The following is a 20416-nucleotide window of genomic DNA, read 5'->3' as shown; positions in this document are numbered from 1 at the left end:
GGCTCGGGTCATGATTTCGTGGTCCGTGAGTTTGAGCCCCGCGTCGGGCTCTGTGTTGACAGCTCAGAGCCTGGAGCCTGTTTCAGATTCTGTGTCTCCCTCTCTCTGACTCTCCCCCGTTCATGCTCTGTCTCTCTCTGTCCCAAAAATAAATAAACGTTAAAAAAATTTTTTAAATATGTTCTGTGTTTCATATTAGCTAACTATCAAAACATTACCTTGTGCTTGACTCTCAAGAATGTCTTCAGGTTATAAGATGCCATGAAAGATGAAAGTCACTAAGCAAATATTTTCTTTTCAGAGCATGACATGGATTTGGGGTGTGTGTGTATGTGTGTGTGTGTGTGTGTGTGTGTGTGTGTGTGTGTAGAAAATACTTCATCCTTTTAAAATTAATTTAGGGGCACCTGGGTGGCTTAGTCAGTTGAACGTCTGACTTTAGCTCAAGTCATGATCTCACTGTTCCTGAGTTCGGGTCCCCCATCGGTCTCTCTGTGCTGACAGCTCAGAGCCTGGAGCCTGTTTCTGATTCCGTGTCTCCCTCTCTGTCTCTGCCACTTCCCCACTTGTGCCTGCGTGCTCTTTCACTCTCTCTCTTTCTCAACAATAAATAAACATTTAAAAAAATTAAATTAAAAATTACATATTCTAAATTTTTCTTCTAAAATTTCCTTCTAGAGTTTCTTTTCTAAGCAGAATGTCAAAAATGAATATTTTTAAAAATATTAGTGTCTACTGTGAAAGAGAAAGGCACCACACTGATATTTCATCATCAAATATTTGTTAAATGCTAATTTTGTACAGAGCACTTGGAGGTTATGGGAATACATAATATAGCTAGTTGGATAATAGGGGCACCCAGAAAAATACACAACAGTATATGGTAAGTACCAAGTGAGTAGCACAAGTGAGAGCAAAAGAGAGCCTTTGATTAAAGTGTGTGAGAACATCCATCCATTCATTCATTCAGCAATCAACTGAGCATCTAATTTGTGCCAGGTGCCATTCTAGACTCCCAGATCCCTCAATGAGCAAAAGACCAAGGCCCTGCTCTGGTGGGAAAACAGACAATAAACCTAGATAAGCACTGTAGTAAGTAATGGGGGGGGGGGGGGCGGGGAGGTGGGGATAAAGCAAGTTAAGGAAAGTGTAGAGTGCTGGGGGATGGGAAGGTGGTCATGGTAGGTCATGATCAACTGAGCAGAAACTTGAAGGAAGTAAGGGGCAAGCCTGAGGATATCCGAAGGCACAGCATTCCAGGCAGAGAGCAGCCAGTGCAAAGGGCCGAGACATGAGCATGCCTGGTGAGTTCAAGGCATGGCAAGTCAGCAAAGGATAGAATTGGGGGTGAGGGGTGGAGACAGGGAGAGCCATTGTGTAGGGCATTGCAGGTTTTCACAGCTGAGCACAGAAAAGGATTTTGTTTTTTATAGTGAGGAAAATGAGGATTCATTGGAGGGTTTTGGCTTATGTTTTAAAAGGACTACTCAGGAGGTTGGGATGAGAAGAGATTGGAGGGAGTAAAAGAGTGAAAGCAGAGAGACCAGATGGGATATGATGATGGTTTGTATTAGGGGGATGACAGTGGAGGTAGACAGTGGAGGATTCTGGATCTATTTTGGAAGTATAACCAAGGGGCTTTCTTGATGGATGTGGAGCATAAGAACGAGCAGTCAAGGTTTACAGATAGGAAATGGAATTTGAACTGGAGCCTAAAGGGATTTGTTGACCATGAGAAGATGGCATAAGCAGAGAAATTTAGGTGGGAGAGAACTAAATCAGGTGAGGAGTGTAAGAAAGGGGCAGGACAGGAAAGTTCTCTGATGGAGTTAGAAGTCTGTAAAAGAAAAAAAAAAAGGACGGCTGGGAAGGGACTTTGGGATCAGTTTGTGAAATGCACTAAATGCAAGGTCAAAGTAGATGAATTTTTCCTTTACATATTCAAAATCAAAGGTTTTCAAACAAGGCAGTGATGTGACCTAAAAAGAAAAGACTATTGTGATAATAATAGCTTTGGAACCAGACAGATTGGAGTTCCAACCCTTGCTCTTCTCCTTTCTGTGCTTTTTTTTCCTTTTTTAATGTTTATTTATGTTTGACAGAGAGAGAGAGGAAGACAGAGAATGAGTGGGGGAGGGGCAGAGAGGGAGACACAGAATTCTAAGCAGGCTCCAGGCTCTGAGCTGTCAGCTCAGAGCCCAACTCGGGGCTTGAACTCACAGACGGCGAGATCATGACCGGAGCCAAAGTTGCTTAACCGGCTGAGCCACCCAGGCGCCCCCTTTCTGTGCTATCTTGAGTAAATTATATAACCTCTCTGAGGAAATGTGCCCAGTTTCTCCCTCTGGATTGAGAATTTACCTTTCAGAGGAAGTTTGTAAGGATAAAGTGAGATCATCGTATAAAGATTTATATAGTGCCTAACCCATTTGGGTGTCAGCTATCACTGCTTTTTAAAATTATTATAGGGGCGCCTGCCTGGGTGGCTCAGTCAGTTAAGCATCAGACAGTTTCGGCTCAGGTCATGATCTCACAGTTCATGAGATTGAGCCCCACGCAGGGCTCTTCACTGACAGCATGGAGGCTGCTTGGGATTCTTTCTCTCCCTCTCTGCCTCTCTCTCTCTAAATAAACTTTTAAAAATTGAAAAAATAATAAAAGTTATTATAAAAAGTAATATTAAAGCAGTGTTTCATTAGACTAATCTGCTAACAATGAATAAATGAATGGTTCCTTTAGGAAATGAAATGAACTTTTTGCCTGAAGTGAATTGCTCCTGTCAGCCAGTATTTCCTTCCAAAACTGGGCATTGCCCCCTTGAAATTCCTATTAGCTGTCCAGTAGTATACTTTGATCAGAACAGCAGGAGATATAATACAGAATTTCCTCCTTCCCTCCCCAGACATTTAGAGATCAAATCTAACAGATGCCCATCTTGACATTCCCAGTTTAGTATAGAGGATCCTCTGAGAATTTAGCAGCAGAAACCTGACGTCACTTTGAAACCCAGTTTCCAAAAATTAAGGTCCTGCTGAACACAATTCTGCAGAACACAAGATTTAGAAAATGCTGGGAAAGTGAAAAAAAGGCATATGGGCTTTGATTTCATTTAAGTATAAAAATATACCTAAAAAATAAAAATGTACTAAAGAAAAAGACTGAAAAATCATCCACAGCATCCACGGCATTAGTCAGCTCCAGAGCCCGTAACAAAGTACCATAGGCTGATGGGTGGCTTAAACAACCGAAGTTTATTTTCTCACGGTCCTGGAGGCTGGGTAGTCCAGCATCTATCTGGGTGCCGGCCAATTTGATTGCTGGGCAGGGCCCTCTCCCTGGCTTGCAGACTGCTGTTTTCTCACTGCGTCTTCATGGGAGCTCCGGTATCTCTTCCTCTTATAAAAACACCAGCCTTATCAGATTAAGGCCCTACCATTATGACCTCATTTAACCTCAGTTACCTCATAAAGACCCTGTCTCCAAACACAGTCATCCTGGGGGTTAGGGTTTCAAACACCAGCTTGGCGAGAGACAACAGTTCAGTCCCTAGCAGTCACCTCTAGGCAGTGGTATCATAAGTGATTTTCATTTTCCTCTTTAGAAATTTCCGTACTTTCCAAACTTTTCTGCAGCTGTAGGGGTTGAGTGAAATTAGATTCTACTTCTAGATTCCATTTTTATGAGATGCCTAGAGGAGTCTAATTCATAGGGACAGAGAGGACAGTGGTGGTTGCCTGGGGCTGGAGGGAAAGCGGAATGAAGAATTAGTGTCAAATGGGTGACAGAGTTTCTGGTTTTCCAGGTGAAGACTTCTGGAGATGGGTGGTGGAGATGGTTGCACAACAATGTGAATGGACTTGATACTACTGAACGATACACTTAAAAATAGTTTACATGTGGGAGGCGCCTGGGTGGCTCAGTCGGTTGAGCGTCCGACTTCGGCTCAGGTCATGATCTCACACTCCGTTGAGTTCGAGCCCCGCATCAGGCTCTGGGCTGACCGCTCAGAGCCTGGAGCCTGCTTCGGATTCTGTGTCTCCCCCCTTTCTCTGTCCCTCCCCTGCTCATGCTCTGTCTCTCTCTGTCTCAAAAATAAATAGAAACATTAAAAAAAATTTTTTTTTAAATAGTTAACATGGTAAATTTTATGTTATGTGTATTTTACTACACACACACACACACACACACACACACGCGTGCGTGCGCGTGCAGATATTCCCAACCCCTTCCCACCAGAAACAAAAACAAAAAACTTCTAAAAAGTACACAACTTTTGGAGTTAAACAGATGGTTTAAGTACCAGTTCCATGTTGATCTAGTGGTTCTCAAACTTGAGTGTGCATTAGAATTACCCAGACGGCTTAACACCCCCTGGGTTCCCGATCCAGTAGGTCTGGAATGGGCCCAAGAATTCACACTTTTAACAACCTCCCAGGTGCTAGAGAACCACGGGCCAAGAGCAAGTCTTGGTTCCTGGTTTATAAAAATGGGCACGTGAGCCAGATGTGAGGCTTCTGTGAGGATACCTGATCCAGAAGCTCTCAGCATCAGCTTTAGTTTCCCTTTAGCAAATTGCTTGCTTTTATTTTCAAATAATTTTTGGATTTTTTTCCCCATGTAATAATTATGGTCATTTGACACAAACAGAAAGAAATAACTTATTTTTATTTTTATTTTTATTTTTTTTTTAGTAAGCTCTATGTGGGGCTTGAACTCACAACCCCTGAGATCAAGAGTTGCATGCTCTACCCACTGAGCCAGAAATAACTTTTTAGAAACATATATTAAGGTATTTAAATATGTGAGAAGCATGTAGAATTTAACTTTGTTTCTTAGAAGATTAGGATTATTTCAGCTCAATGGCTAGACTAGGGTTATCTTTGGAACTGATATTTAATGATCAACTTTTTCCTGTTTCAAATTAAATCTGCACATGTTTGTATGGTGGGCAGGGTATATTCTGGTGAAAATAAGGGCTGTGGCAACTCCCTTCCCTTCACCTCTTGCATAAAAAAAAATTGACAAAACCTCTAGGAAACCCTATGTAAATAATTAGGGTAAATATTATTCCTATCACTACAGCTGTTCTTAAAAGTTCCACCTTGTGGCTATCCACAAGAGCTAACAAGGGGAAAATGGCCCTGTAAGCAAGTGTTTTACCTTAACTAAATTCTACAGAAGTCTGTAGATTGGGACTGTCCAATATGGTGACCACTAGCCATATATGGCTATTAACACTTGAGCCATGACTGGCACCAGTTGTGATGTACTGTAAGATTGAAAGACTTTGTCTGAAAAAAATGATGTAGAATATCTAATTTGTTTTATGTTAATTACATGTTGAATGGTTAAAAATTAAATTAAAATATTTTATTAATGTATTTATATTAATATTTTCCATTTAGTCAAAATATTTTTTGATATTATGGACTAAATATATTAAAATTAAGTATACTTAAAAATATGGCTACTAGTAAATTTTAAATCATATGTGGCTCTCACTTGTGACTCATATTTCTGTTTGATAGCTGAGCTCCTCTAGACCTTCCAGAAATTAATAGGTGTTGGGGGTGGAGTTGGGTAAGAAAGGAGGGCTCTGTGGCAATGGTAACATATGAAACATTGACTTTTAAAAAACAAGAGGTCTGATATGCATGATGAATTACCGGGAAGTCTGTGTATGTGTATATATAAATACACATACATGGGTATTTGCAGTATATATATGAAATTGTATATATATATACAGTATATGTACATATGTATACAGTGAATGTATATATATATATATACACATATATATACATATACTGTATATATGTGAAAATTTTTTTTTAATTGTAGAATTTTCATTCATGGAATAGTGAGGTTTTTGCTGTGGGAGAAAATGTCAAGATTCTCGATTGCTATCTTTTGGTATGGGACACATTTCTAGAAATTGAACCTTCCAAAAATCATGTTTCCACCCACAGAGATGAGAAGCATCATCTCTTGGGAATTAGAGATTTGAGTTCAAACCTCTGTCTTGCTACTTACAAACTCTGCAGTGTTGGGCAAGCATCTTATATTCTCTGTAAAAATAGAGATAATAGTGCATACCTGGCGGGACTGTTAGAAGGGTTAGAACTGTGTGAAATGCCTAGCAGAGGGAAGGCCAGTAGTAAATGTTAGCTGCTATTACAGTTTTTATTATCTCATGTGCCTTGGTATATCAACTAATAATAAAAGGGACTTAATTTTACTGTAAATACCCATGCTAGTATGTTTATTTTCTTGCATATTGATAATGCTTTCTGTAATTTGGAAAATTATTTCAGATGTAGCTCTTGCCTTTCTAATAAGATTACCAGCTACTCGCAAGCTGGGACATATTATTATGTTTGTTTAGCCCTGCAGGACAGACTTACCTAATAAATAAGTAATCATTGAATCCAGTCCTCATTATCATTAGTATAGTAATTATAATGGTACTGCTTGATCTATCATGCTACCTTAACGTGCTTTGTTAAAGAAAAAGCATATGGATGTTAAGGGAATCTTTAACAAAAGTTGCAAACTATCATTAGAAGTTTAAGGAAAAGTTAAATAATGACAAATCTTCATAGGGGAATAATTTTACTCAGTGAGGCAAAATCTAATAATTTAAATATTTAGAGAGGGAAGTAGGGTGTTCTTTAGGCACGACTTTGAAGACATAATGAAGCAAGAAAAAATTATTCTTTTTTTTTTTAATCTTGGGCAAGTTAATTTGTGTCTTTTTTTAAATTTTTTTTTTTTAATTTACATCCAAATTAGCATCTAGTGCAACAATGATTTCAGGAGTAGATTCCTTAGTGCCCCTTACCCATTTAGCCCATCCCCCCTCCCACAACCCCTCCCGTAACCCTCAGTTTGTTCTCCATATTTATGAGTCTCTTCTGTTTTGTCCCCCTCCGTTTTTATATTCTTTTTGTTTCCCTTCCCTTATGTTCATCTGTTTTGTCCCTTAAAGTCCTCATATGAATGAAGTCATATGATATTTGTCTTTCTCTAATTTCACTTAGCATAATACCCTCCAGTTCCATCCACGTAGTTGTAAATGGCAGGATTTCATTCTTTTTGATTGCCGAGTAATACTCCATTGTGTGTGTGTGTGTGTGTGTGTGTGCGCGCGCACACACACACGCACACACACACCACATCTTCTTTATCCATTCATCCATCGATGGACATTTGGGCTCTTCCCATACTTTGGCTATTGTTGATAGTGCTGCTATAAACATGGGGTGCATGTGTCCCTTCGAAACAGCACACCTGTATCCCGTGGATAAATACCTAGTAGTGCAATTGCTGGGTCGTAGGGTAGTTCTATTTTTAGTTTTTTGAGGAACCTCCAAACTGCTTTCCAGAGTGGCTGCACCAGCTTGCCTCCTCAAGGAAAAAATTATTCTAATTTGTCCAAAAGAATGATACTGAATAATGTCAAGAATAGAACTACGGGTCTATCTTACCTTTTTTAATTGACGTATAATTGATACACAATGTTGCAGGTGTACAACGTCGTGATTCCACAACTCTATTCATTATGCTATGCCCACCACAGCTTAGCTACTATTTGTCACCATCTAACACTATCACAGTACCATTGACTATATTCCCTTTGCTGTATATTTTACCCTCCATGACTTATTCATTATATAATCTGGAAGCCTAGGTCTCCCACCCTCCTTCACCCATTTGGTCTTTCCACCCAACCCCTGCCCCTCTGGCAGCCACCACTTTGTTCTCTGTATTCATGGATCTGTTTCTGGTTTATTTTTTGTTTGTTTTTTTAGATTCCACATATAAGTGAAATCATATATTTTTCTTTGTCTGACGTGTTTCACTTAGCATAATACCCTCTAGGTCCATCCATGTTGTCACAAATGATAGGATCTCTTTTTTAATTCTTTTATGGCTGAGTAATATTCCAGTGTGTGTGTTGTGTGTGTGTGTTTATATATCACATCTTGGGGCGCCTGGATGGCTCAGTCGGTTAAGCGTCCGACTTCGGCTCAGGTCATGATCTCACGGTTCATGGGTTCAAACCCTGCATTGGGCTCTGTGCTGACAGTTTAGAGCCTGGAGCCTGCTTCAGATTCTGTGTCTCCCTCTCTCTCTGCCCTTCCCCTGCTCATGCTCTGATTCTTGATCTCTCAAAAATAAAAAATATATATATATATCACATCTTCATCTATCAGTGAGCACTTAGGTTGCTTCCTTATCTTGGCCATTGCAGATATTGTTGCAATACACATAGGGGTGCATATATCTTTTCCAATTAGTGTTTTCATTTTCTTTAGGTAAATACCCAGTAGTGGAATTACTGGATCATATGGTATTTCTATTTCTACTTTTTTTGAAGAAACTGCATACTGTTTTTCTTAGTGGTTATACCAGTTCACATTCCTACAAACAGTTTGTGAGGGTTCCCTTTTCTCCACCTTGCCAACACTTATTATTTCTTGTCTTTTTTGATGCCAGCATTCTGACTTGTGTGGAGTAATATCTCATTGTGATTATGATTTGCGTTTCCCTGGTGATGAGTGATGTTGAGCATCTTTCCATGTGTCCGTTGACCATCCGTATGTCTTCTTTGGAAAAATGTCTATCCGGGCGGGTCTGTCCTATTTTATTTTTTATTATTAAAAAAACATTTTTTTAATATTTATTTTTGGGAGACCGAGAGAAAGGGTGCAAGCAGGGGAGGGACAGAGAGAGAGGAAGACACAGAATCCGAAGCAGGCTCCAGGCTCCGAGCTGTCAGCACAGAGCCCAATGGCGGGGCTCGAACCCATGAAGCATGAGATCATGACATGGGCTGAAGTCGGACACCTAACCGACTGAGCCCCCCAGACACCCCAGGTCTGTCCTATTTTAAATAACCCAAAAGTGATATAAGATAGGGTCAAGCCAAATGAAAAGTTTTTATGTTTTCCCTAAGGAAAAGGGTTGTATTGTAGGCACCAATGTCTTAGAAGATGGGACTGTGTTCTAAATTAGTTATACAGTTTCCCCTAACATCATTCAATTCTGGTACATGTGACTGCTACTTTGAGAATGAAGTGGTTTTAAATTAAAGAAAAAAACGCACAGTGAGTTGGCCTTAAAAATAAATTTAGTATTTTGTTCTTAGACCAGTGGAGGCCGTCTATAAGTTACTTGACTCCCTTATTTGAGGGTACAGTAAGTAATCTATAGCAGAATAGCCCAGAAGTGAGTAAGGGGTGCCTGGATGGTGCAGTTGGTTGAGCATCTGATCCTTGATTTCAGCTCAGGTTGTGATCTCATGGTTGTGGGTTTGAGCCCCACGTTGGGCTCCACACTGGGCATGGAACCTCTTAGGATTCTCTCTCCCTCTCTCTCTTACCTCTCCCCCACTTGTGCTCACAAGCACTCTCTCTCTCCAAAAAAAAAAAAAAAAAGAAAAGAATATACATATATTTTGGGGCACCTGGGTGGCTCAGTTGGTTGAGCTTCTGACTCTTGATTTTGGCTCAGGTCATGACCCCAGGGCTGGAGAGTTGAGCCCCACTTTGGGCTCCAGGCTGAGCATGGAACCCGCTTAAGATTCTCGCTCTCTCTCCCTCTGCCCCTCTCCCCCACTTGAGCTCTCTCTCTCTTAAAAAAAAAAAAAAAAAAAAAAGGTGAGTACACAAAAGGGTGTTAATTCAGAGGTCCATTCAATTCTGAGCACTCATATAAAAACTAGAAAAGTACGTGATTTATTTATGTAACTGTTTTCCACTTCGGATGTTCAGGAGAATGAAGCTAGGATTTTGATAAGCTTACCAGAAAAGATTGTTGCATGTTTATCATGAAATTTGCCTTTGTGTTTTACACTGGTCCAAGGTTGAGAATTTTGATGAGCTTTTCCACTGCAGTCTTGTGCTTGTAAGTTGTAAAATGTGTTTCTGTTGCTCTCCACTAAGCATGCAAAATATTAGCTTTACTTGACTTCCTTACTCCGGGAATTTTTTGATAACTTTGGTGATGCTGGAGAGTGTCCTTTCTGCCCAGTTGGAATTGCCAGCTTGCTGCTACCATCCTGTGTATCTGGCAGCACCTTCAACATCTTTGCAAAAATTACATCAAACAGTGTTTAGAAATGACCAGACTGTGCTTAGCAAGTATAAAAATAGCTTGTGGATGATATTCAGATGTTTAGAATCCCACTGTGTTTGTTACTGCATTGAGTTTATTCACTTCACATGTTGAACAAGTGCCCTGGGCCCTAGCAGTGCACAGGCTCTATGGACCGACCCCTAAAGGATCTGTGGATAAAAGTGTGGGGAGGGGAGACCATGAACTTGGATATGAAGAAAATTGCATGTTACTTTCATTAGACTCCAGTTGAAATTTATCATTTCCTAAATCTATGAATGAAGGCAACCCAAACCATGAATTAACAATGCCTGGGAATTTGTTACTATTAGAAATATTTTTTGTCCCATTACATTTGCAGATACCTGAAAAAAATTACGATCTTCCAAAAGGTAGTAGTTACTAGACTCACCACTAAATCTTGTAAGAATGTGTTGATGAAGAATCACATATATAATTGTATCACAATTTTTAAATATTTTTATACATGTGTTTTTTATTTTTATTTTTTAAATGAATGCATTTTTTTTTAAAGTCCTACATATATTATGAACTTTGAAGTATTACTCTGGCAAGGGATCCATAGCCTTCACCAGACAGCCAAAAGGCCCACAAAGGGTCAAGAAACCTCCTCCCTCCTTTGGGGGATTTCCTCCCCCAGCCATATCTGGTACCTGTCAGTAGTTGTGGGGTGAAGTGCCTCAACTTCTTTCACACCACTGCTTCTAGGGTTAATTTTAACCGATGAGCTCTGGGTCCTTCATCTCCCTTCAGTGAGATTTAAGTGTCAGACTTTGGCTCAGGTCATGATCTCACTGTTCGTGAGTTCGAGCCCCATGTCAGGCTCTGTGCTGACAGCTCGGAGCCTGGAGCCTGCTTTGGATTCTGTCTCTTCCTCTCTCTGCCCCTCTCCCACTCATGCTCTGTCTCTCTCTCAAAAATAAATAAACATTTTTTTTTAAAGATTTTTTGGGGGCGCCTGGGTGGCTCAGTCAGTTGGGCGGCCGACTTCGGCTCAGGTCATGATCTCGCTGTTTGTGAGTTCGAGCCCCGCGTCGGGCTCTGTGCTGACAGCTTGGAGCCCGGAGCCTGTTTCAGATTCTGTGTCTCCCTCTCTCTGACCCTCCCCCGTTCATGCTCTGTCTCTCCCTGTCTCAAAAATAAATAAAACGTTAAAAAAAAATTTTTTTTTTAAATAAAATAATAAAATAAAAATAAAAATAAAAAAAGATTTTTTGATGATAGATCTACAACTAGTTACGGACCACTAGTTATGGCCTTGTTTTTTTTTAGTAAGAATATTCATGGATGCTTTATTTTTTATTGTTATTTTTTATTTCAAAAATTGTTTTCATAACATAAAATTTTCCATTTTAACCATTTCACGTATAGTTCTGTGGCATTAAGTACATTCACACTGTTGTGCAGCCATCCCCACCATCCTTCTCCAGAACTTTCTCATCTTCTCCAACTGAAACTCTGTTCCTTGTAATCTTTTGATCGAAATAAGTACAAATATAAATTCCCTTCACATGGCATTTCTTAGGGTTTATAAAAGACTTTGCATTAGATAGAAGTTTATGTCTTTTAAATGGAGTGTAGAAAAATGAGATTAATTTAGCTTCTTAAAAAATTATTTTTGTAATGTTTGTTTTTGAGAGAGGGAGGGAGAGCGTGAGTGGGGGAAGGGCAGAGAGAGAGGGAGACAGAGGATCCTAGAGCAGGATCTGCTCTGACAACAGAGAGCCCTATGTGGGGCTCAAACTAAGGAACCAGGAGATCATGACCTGAGCTGAAGTCAGACACCTTAGCTGACTGAGCCACCAACGCGCCCCTAATTCAGCCTCTAAAAGTTTTTGTAGAAACTGAAATTTTGCTTGGAGTAATACAGTATATTTCTTCATATTCTTTCTTAAATCCTTCTTTAAAAATATTTGTTCATTTTGGGGTTGTTTTTTTTTTTAAGTAGGCTCCACACCTAGCATGGGACTTGAACTCACAACCCTGAGATCAAGAGTCTCATGCTCTGCCGACTGAGCCAGCCAGTTGCCCCTTAAATCATTTTTAAGTTTAAAAAAATTTCTCTCATTTTCTTCCCCTTAAAAAATTTATTTTGTGTACATGTCGTCCTTGTGAATCTACTTTTACTGAAGGGGACCCTGGACATCTCTTCCTTGGTTAACATCATTGACTTCGTAAAATGGAATTTTGTTTGTTAAATATTGTTAGCTGTTTTTATAGGGCTTGTTTTTCTTGGAACATACCATAAAACCAAAATATTTTGAATGTTACTCATTGAGAGAGAGCAGTGAGACTCAAGAGTTTGCAAAATAACTTTAACCAGATTGCTAATAAAAAATATTTTTTGCTTATAATTACTACCGTTTCAAAGTATCTTTTAAAAGCAGTTCCACACATAGGGACAACAGTACCTACAAACTACACTAATGGATAACAATGGCATCCTATTATTTTGAGGAAATACAGAAAAAGATTCAGCAGTTTTTACTTTAATAGCTTAATTATTACCATGCTGTATTTCAGTGAATTCTTGACTGTAGGATTGGAATGCAAAAAGCAGTCTTTTTTACTATTTGTTGTGACTGGTACTGCACAGTAATGCCCATTGTTATTAAAAGTAGAAAAAGTCACATTGGTAGGGTTTTTACTTTTATTTCATTAAGCTGTTCTCTGAAAGATGGGTGCCTGGCTGGCTCAGTGGGAAGAGCATGCGACTCTTGATCTCAGGGTCATGAGTTTGAGCCCCACATTGGGCATAGAAATTACTTACATAAATAAAACTTAAAAAAAATTTAAGTTTATTTATCTTGAGAAAGAGAGGGAGAGAGAGAGTGCGTGCACAAGCAGGGGAGGGGCAGAGAGAGACAGAGACAGAGAATCTGAGGATGTAAGTAAGACTTACCTTTGGCTCTTCTCCTTTTTAATGCCTGTTCCTGAAATTTTTGCTAATGTGTTTTTGGTTGATACTCGTTCATCTTTCTGGGTGGTTAGTTTCAATGTTGGCATTGCTTCCTTTTGCTAAGTCAGCTTGTTGTTGGAGCTAAGGCTCTAAATGACTGTTTTTAGTGGAAGAAAGTAATAAATGTGGCAGTCAATGATTAAAACAGAAATTCGCCTTTTATTTGGAAGTAAAATACAAGAATTCTTTAACTGAAACAGTAGTATAACTGAAGAGAACTGACTTATCTTTTTAATATGTATTATTCTATATACTGAAGTATCGTGATTTATCACAAAGATAGTTTCAATTTCACTTTACTTAATATTTAATAGCAATCAGGCTAGCAGCATTTTTTTTTTTTAATGTTTGTTTATTTTGAGAGATTGAGCATGCACGTGAGCAGGGGTGGGGAGGAGACACAGAGAGAGAGGGAGAGAGAGATTCCTGACCCAGGCTTGATCCCACGAACCATGAGATCATGACCTGAGCCAAAATCACAAGTGGGACGCTTAACTGACTGAGCCACCCAGACGCCCCTAGCAGCATTTCTTTGTATCATTTCTCAATAATTTCCTGTATATTATTTTCCATAGTCGTTAAAATGTTCAGTCTCTTTTAAAACATAGTAAATTATGGGGCGCCTGGGTGGCTCAGTTGGCTGAGCGGCCGACTTCGGCTCAGGTCATGATCTTGCGGTCCGGGGGTTTGAGCCCCGTGTCGGGCTCTGTGCTGACAGCTCGGAGCCTGGAGCCTGTTTCAGATTCTGTGTCTCCCTCTCTCTGACCCTCCCCTGTTCATGCTCTGTCTCTCCCTATCTCAAAAATAAATAAAACATTAAAAAATTTTTTCTTTAAAAAAATAAAATAAAAATAAAAATAAATAAAACATAGTAAATTATAACAACATTTTTTGGCAGGGCATCTGTTTTTTTCCCATATTATTGAGTTGTTTTTCTTCCCTGTAAGGTCTAGTGTTGGTACTCTCAAAAGCCATGCAAGGCTGTGCCAGAAACTCTTCAACTTAGACTTTTACTTGTGAGTCTTTTAAGGAACACAACTATTATTAACATAATAAATGACTGTGCTAAAGATTTGGGAACTCGAAGGAATTATTCTGTTTATGTTTAGTACGCAAATCCCTGTTTTAGGGAAGTTTATTTAATACTAAATAGATTATTATGGAAGGATACACAATCCTTTTGTCCTCTGAATCTTAAAAAATGACACTTCCTTATGCCTCAGAGATTGAGTCATCTGCTCTGGAGCAGAGATGGGGAGTCAGTTGACTTCTCATGACTTTTTCTACGCAGCAGGAATGGCTGTCTAGATACGTAAGGGCCCAGCATAAGCCAGTAGATCCTGGGCATTGGACGCTCCACACTGCATCCCAAATCCTGTGCTTTGTGATGCGAGAAAGTGCTCATGGGTAGCCTAGCTGTATATTTTTGGCAACTAAATAATAAGGAACTGACATCACCCGTCGAAAAGTTAGTTATTTAGACCAAAATCTTAGTAAAGTTATTCAATAAAGTAAAAGACATTTACTAGGCACGTTTATACCAGGCATTGTCCAAAACTCAGATAATACAAAGATGGAAAGAAACTGCCCCAGCTTTCATGGAACTTGTAAATTAACAAGGGGACCAGAAAAACAAAGTTTTGTCAACACACCTGTCAGATGCTAGTAACATGTCAGATGTGCTCTGGGGATACAAATAAGTAAACAATTGGGGCGCCTGGGTGGCGTAGTCGGTTGAGCGTCCGACTTCAGCCAGGTCACGATCTCGCGGTCCGTGAGTTCGAGCCCCGCATCAGGCTCTGGGCTGATGGCTCGGAGCCTGGAGCCTGTTTCCGATTCTTTGTCTCCCTCTCTCTCTGCCCCTCCCCTGTTCATGCTCTGTCTCTCTCTGTCCCAAAAATAAATAAAAAACGTTGAAAAAAAATTTAAAAAAAAAAAACAAAACAAACAAATAAGAAAACAATTAATTTTGCCTGGGGGTTTAAAAAAAATAGTATAATTTTACTCCAAGCCTTAAAAAATAGGCAGGCATTGTCAGTTGGCCACTTGGAGGTGGGTAGGAAGGTCTGTCTTCTCAAAAAGATAAGTGCAAAGCCAAAGAATTTAAAAAGTGATGTGATAATTTGGGGGACATGGTCAAGATGGCAAAGAGCCAAGGGTCCCTTCGTTACAGGGAGGGTAGGGTGGGCAGGGATTCAAAATGAGGCTAGAGCTTTTTCTTTCTGTGCCAATAGCGTTCTTGCAGCCATGGTGAACGTTCCTAAAACCCACCACACTTTCTGCAAGAAGTGGGGTGAGCACCAACCCCACAAAATGACCCAGTACGAGAAAGGCAAAGATCCTCTTTATGCCCAGGGAAAGTGGCGTTATGACAGGAAACAGTGGCTACAGTGGGCAAACTAAGCCGATTTTCCAGAAAAAGGCTCAAACTACAAAAGAAGATTGTGCGGAGGCTTGGATGTGTTGAACCCAACGCAGATCTAAGAGAATGCTGGCTATGAAGAGATGCTAAGAAGCATTTTGAACAGGGAGGAGATGAGAGAAAGGGCCAAGGGATCCAGTTCTAAGCTTATTTTGCTACATCATGAAGACAATAAAACCTTGAGGTTATGTTCACTTCATTTGGTTGCAGTTGGTCTTTTGAGAGGCAGGTAAACTAGTGCCCTCAATAAAATTCCCTTTGTGGGGAAATTTATGCTTAAAAAAAAAAAGAGGCTAGAATCTACTGTAATGAGCCAGTGTTTCCAGTTCACTGATGCCAAAAAACACGACGCAGTCTAAAAGTTGCTCAGCTTCGGGATGGGTGTCTTAGCTGCTCTTCATCAGTCTTCTCAAAGCACTCTAGACTCTTTTTACTTAAATTTGGGCTGTGCTTTAGTTGAGAATAGAAGATAGGCGTCGCGAGGATAACCACAGAGAGTAATGTCTGATCAGTGTCGAAAGACATGGTGGTTGCTTTTACAATTCTAGGTAGAGAATCCTAAGGTTGTCAGAGAAGGATTCGCAGAGGTTCAAGCTACCAGGAAGAGCATTCCAGGTAAGAAAATTGTCACCTGGACAAGGGTGGGGGGGGGAGTGCACGTTGTGTTTGGGGGCAGGAGAGTGGCAGTTTGGCTAGAATAGCATGTAGGGGAAGAGCAGGAAATGACTTTAGCCCCATTGTGCATTCTAGGCTTAAGTAGAATTATTTTCCACTTTAGATTGTTCTCCCATAGGAATAACCTGGTCTTCAAAAAAATACACTTTCTTGGAAAACTAAAGTAGGTTTCAAGGAGAAGGGCCTGGGGTGCCTGATCCTGTTGGAGCTTTTGCCATCTTGTGGCCAACATACTGGAAAGGATGATAGGTTCATTTCGAAAAATGTTCACTAACAACAAGGAGATACCACTTCACACCTGCTAGAATGGCAAAAACTCAAGAGATGTCAGCAAGGATGTGGACAAAATGGAACCCTAGTGCACTGTTGGTGGAAACGTAAATTGGTGCAGCCAATACGGAAAACAGTATGCAGATTACTAAAAAAATTAAAAATAGAGCCACCATATGAGCCAGGAATCCCACTTTCAGATATATAGCTGAAGGAAATGAAATCACTGTCCCAAAGAGATATCTGCACCCCCTGTTCACAGCGCCATTATTCACAATAGCCAAGATATGGAAACAACCTAAGTAACTGCCGATGGATACATTGATAAAGAAGTTGTTTTATACACACACATGCCCATATACCTACACTGGAATGTTGTTCAACCATAAGAAAGAAAGACACCCTGCCATTTGTGACAGCATGGATGAACATTGAAAGCATAGCATAAACTAAGTGAAATAAGTCACACAAACATAGACAAATACTATATGATCTCACTTATATGTAAAATGTAAAAAAGTTGAACTTGCAGAAGCATACTCAGTTGGTGATTGGTTGCCAGAGGCTGGGTTTAGGAAATGGGGAGATATTGGTCAAAGGGCACAAACTTCCTGTTATACGATGAATAAGTTCTTTAAAAAAGGGGGGTTGGGGGAAGGGAGTGCCTGGATGGCTCAGTTGGTTGAGCAACCAGCTCTTGATTTAGGCTCAGGTCATGATCTCGCAGTTCATGAGCTCGAGCTCCGCATTAGGCTCTGCGCTGATAGTGTGGAGCCTGCTTGGGATTCTCTCTCTATTCTTCTCTCTCTCTCTCTCTCTTTCTCTCAAAATAAATAAATAAACTTAGAAAAAATAAGATGAATAAGTTTGAGGGATCTCATGCATAGCATGATGACTGCAGTGTATTATATACTTGAAATTTGTTGAGAGTAGATTTTAAATATTCTTACCACACAAAAAAATTGGCAAGTATGTGAGGTGATGGAGATATTAACTAACCTTACTGTGGTCATCATTTCACAATATACACATGTATCAAATCATCACACTGTATACCATAAACCTATACTGTCTTATTTGTCCACTATATGTCAATAAAGCCAGGAGTAAGAAAGGAAAAGTTTATTGAGGCTTTGTAATATGTATGCCAGGTGCTATTCTGGATGCTGAGGTTCACTGGTGAATAGACGCAAACCTCTGCCCTGATAGAGCTGACATTCCAATGTAAATATGAGTAAATACGGGAAAGAGGGGTATGGAGAAATACAGGAATTACCTGTATTTGATGGGAAGGAGTGGAAGGAATGATACTGAAACTGGTTTAAGTCATACGCTCCCAAGTAAGATTTCACCTACAGCATTTCCCTTCAGTCAAACTACCAAAAAACTGAACCCTTTCTCTGAGTTTGGAGAGTAAGCAGCCTCAATTTGTGTCTCTGAGCTGACCAGAGGCCCTTGTTTGCAGGTCCTACCTGACTGTAGTTGGGGACAGGTTCCCCAGGTTGCCTGAAATTTGCCTGAGTATGTGTTATAACATGAGGGAAAGAGTGACCAACCTCAGAGGGTCAAGGAGAAAACTCCATAGTAACCCCCGATTCCTGGTGAATCTCTGCGGGAGCTGGAGAAACAGGATTCCACGTTTGATTTTTTTTTTTTTTTTTTTTTTTTTTTGGTGTACTATATTTCCTTTTAGGTTTTTTTTCATGTGTCTTTTAAAAATTTTAATTCCAGTGTAGTTAACATATGGCGTTATGTTAGTTTTAGTGTACGAGGACTCCATGGGTTTTTTTTTTTTTAATGTTTGTTTATTTTGAGGGGAGAGGGAAGGGCAGAGAGAGGGAACAAGAATCCCAAGCAGGCTCCTCGCCTTCAGCATGGAGTCTGACATGGGGCTCGAACCCATCAACTGTGAGACCATCTAAAGTCGAAATCAAGAGTCAGACACAACCAACTGAGCCACCTAGGCACCCCCCAATGTTTTCAGTAACCAACTTTAGGGCACCTGGGTGGCTCAGTCAGTTGAGCATCCGACTTCAGCTCAGGTCATGATCTCATGGTCCATGGGTTTGAGCCCCACATCGGGCTGTCCGCTGACAGCTCAGAGCCTCGAGCCTGCTTCAGCTTCTGTGTCTCCCTCTCTCTCTGCTCCTCTCCTGCTCATTCTCTCTCTCTCTCTCTCTCTCTCTGAAAAATAAATAAACATGAAAAAAATAATAACCAACTTTAGTCTATATTATTTTGAAGCAAATCCTAGACATCATAGTAATTGAACTCACACCTGCTTCAATATGGATCTCTAAAGGATGATTTTTTTTTTTTAATGTTTTTGGGGTTTTTTTTTTTTTGTTTTTTTTTTTTGAGACAGAGAGAGACAGAGCATGAACAGGGGAGGGACAGAGAGAGAGGGAGACACAGAATCTGAAACAGGCTCCAGGCTCTGAGCTGTCAGCACAGAGCCCGACGCGGGGCTCGAACTCACGGACCACGAGATCGTGACCTGAGCTGAAGTCGGACGCTTAACCGACTGAGCCACCCAGGTGCCCCTAAAGGATGATTTTTTTAAATATAACCCCAATTTCATTATTCTATCTAAAAAATCTTAACAGAATGTAATATATCTGTAAGTCCCACCAGGAATTACAAAATTTCAATGTTGGTATTCTCTAGGGATTTGTCAGTTTGTTAGAATTAAACTAGAATTATGTTGGGGTGCCTGGGCTGCTCAGTCGGTAGAGCATCCGACTTCAGCTCAGGTCATGAACTCACAGATCGTGAGTTCGAGTCCTGTGTCAGGTTCTGTGCTGACAGCTCAGAGCCTGGAGCCTGCTTTGGAGCCTGTGTCTCCTTCTCTCTCTGTTGCTCCCCTGCTTTCTCTCTCTCTCTCTCTCTCTCTCAAAAATAAATAAAGATTAAAAACATTTTTTTGACTAGTATTACATGCGTTTTTAATCATGCGAGGTCTTTGGGAACACAGTCTTTGCATAAAATGCAGCTACACTATATTTAAACCCTGAATGAATATTTATTTAGTGTTTCTTACACCTGTTTATGTGCTCTTTGCTGGGAATATGAAGATGAATATGACAAGATCCCTGCTTTTGAGGATAGCTCTATGATATTGTCTTATGCTGTTAATTTCTAGGTGATAGTCTATTAGTAACATTTAAGTTTGAAGTCAGTCTAGTGTGTTAGTCCACTGTAATTGAGCCATAACTTAATACTCCTACAAGCTATGCAGTATGAGTTCAGAGCACCCCTCATTGCTGGAGGGCTTTGTTATTTTCTGAGTTTGGTATCTCTTGAACCACCTCAGCTCTGAATCTAGATGCAGCAAAGACTTTTGGGACTCAGCCAACGCTCTTTTGATAACCTCCTTTGTTGGGACCTGGGCCCCCAGCCTGGTGCAAAATTGGCAGCTGAGACTGAAAGAATATGACAAAGAGAGGCCTGGAAAGCTTTTCCCTGGGAACATCTCTGCATCAGTCAATGTGTATATAGGTCTTCTGTCTGTGGATTCTTAAGTGGATCTTGAAATTTTGAGAGGCCGTTAGCAAACACGGTTAGCACAATTTTTATGAGCCCCAAAGTTCTCCAGTGTATGTATTTCTGGACAATTTTAGAATCTGTTAATGTTTCTCACACTTGAGATCTCAGACCACCCAAAGTTATTTTCTCAGACCCTAGCTTGAGAAACACTGATTTGTTTGGTTAATGATTTTATAGTCAGTAATCTTAAGGTTATTATCACTGTGTTGGAATTTATCTTAAAGAAGTTTGATGTGTTTATCAAACAATATCACTATTCTGTTGCTAAAATAATCATGATTCTTGATTTTTATGGATCCTTGGGGTTTTTTTTTAATGTTTATTTATTTTTGACAGAGAGAGAGAGAGAGAGAGAGAGTGCAAGCATGAGCAGGGGAGGGGCAGAGAGAGAGGGAGACACA

General features: G+C 40.1%; 1 protein-coding gene, 1 long non-coding RNA gene and 1 pseudogene across 2 annotated transcripts in view; 2 read left to right on the top strand and 1 right to left on the bottom strand.

Annotated features, from left to right (window-relative positions):
- BICRAL (BICRA like chromatin remodeling complex associated protein) overlaps nucleotides 1-20416 on the top strand; it is a 78289-nt gene that overhangs the window by 12804 nt on the left and 45069 nt on the right. The window lies entirely within an intron of this gene.
- Nucleotides 1-20416, bottom strand: part of LOC125938228 (uncharacterized) — a 30657-nt gene that overhangs the window by 3969 nt on the left and 6272 nt on the right. The window contains exon 2 of the long non-coding RNA XR_007462637.1: nucleotides 13046-13199. This is a non-coding gene — a long non-coding RNA (uncharacterized LOC125938228). The remainder of the gene's footprint in view (nucleotides 1-13045; nucleotides 13200-20416) is intronic.
- LOC125938227 (60S ribosomal protein L36a-like) lies at nucleotides 15056-19363 on the top strand (annotated as a pseudogene).

Source organism: Panthera uncia (assembly GCF_023721935.1).
Source record: "Panthera uncia isolate 11264 chromosome B2 unlocalized genomic scaffold, Puncia_PCG_1.0 HiC_scaffold_24, whole genome shotgun sequence".
NCBI classification, from domain to species: domain Eukaryota; kingdom Metazoa; phylum Chordata; class Mammalia; order Carnivora; family Felidae; genus Panthera; species Panthera uncia.
Note: the sequence above shows the minus strand (reverse complement) of the source record. Positions and strands in the feature narration are given on the sequence as shown.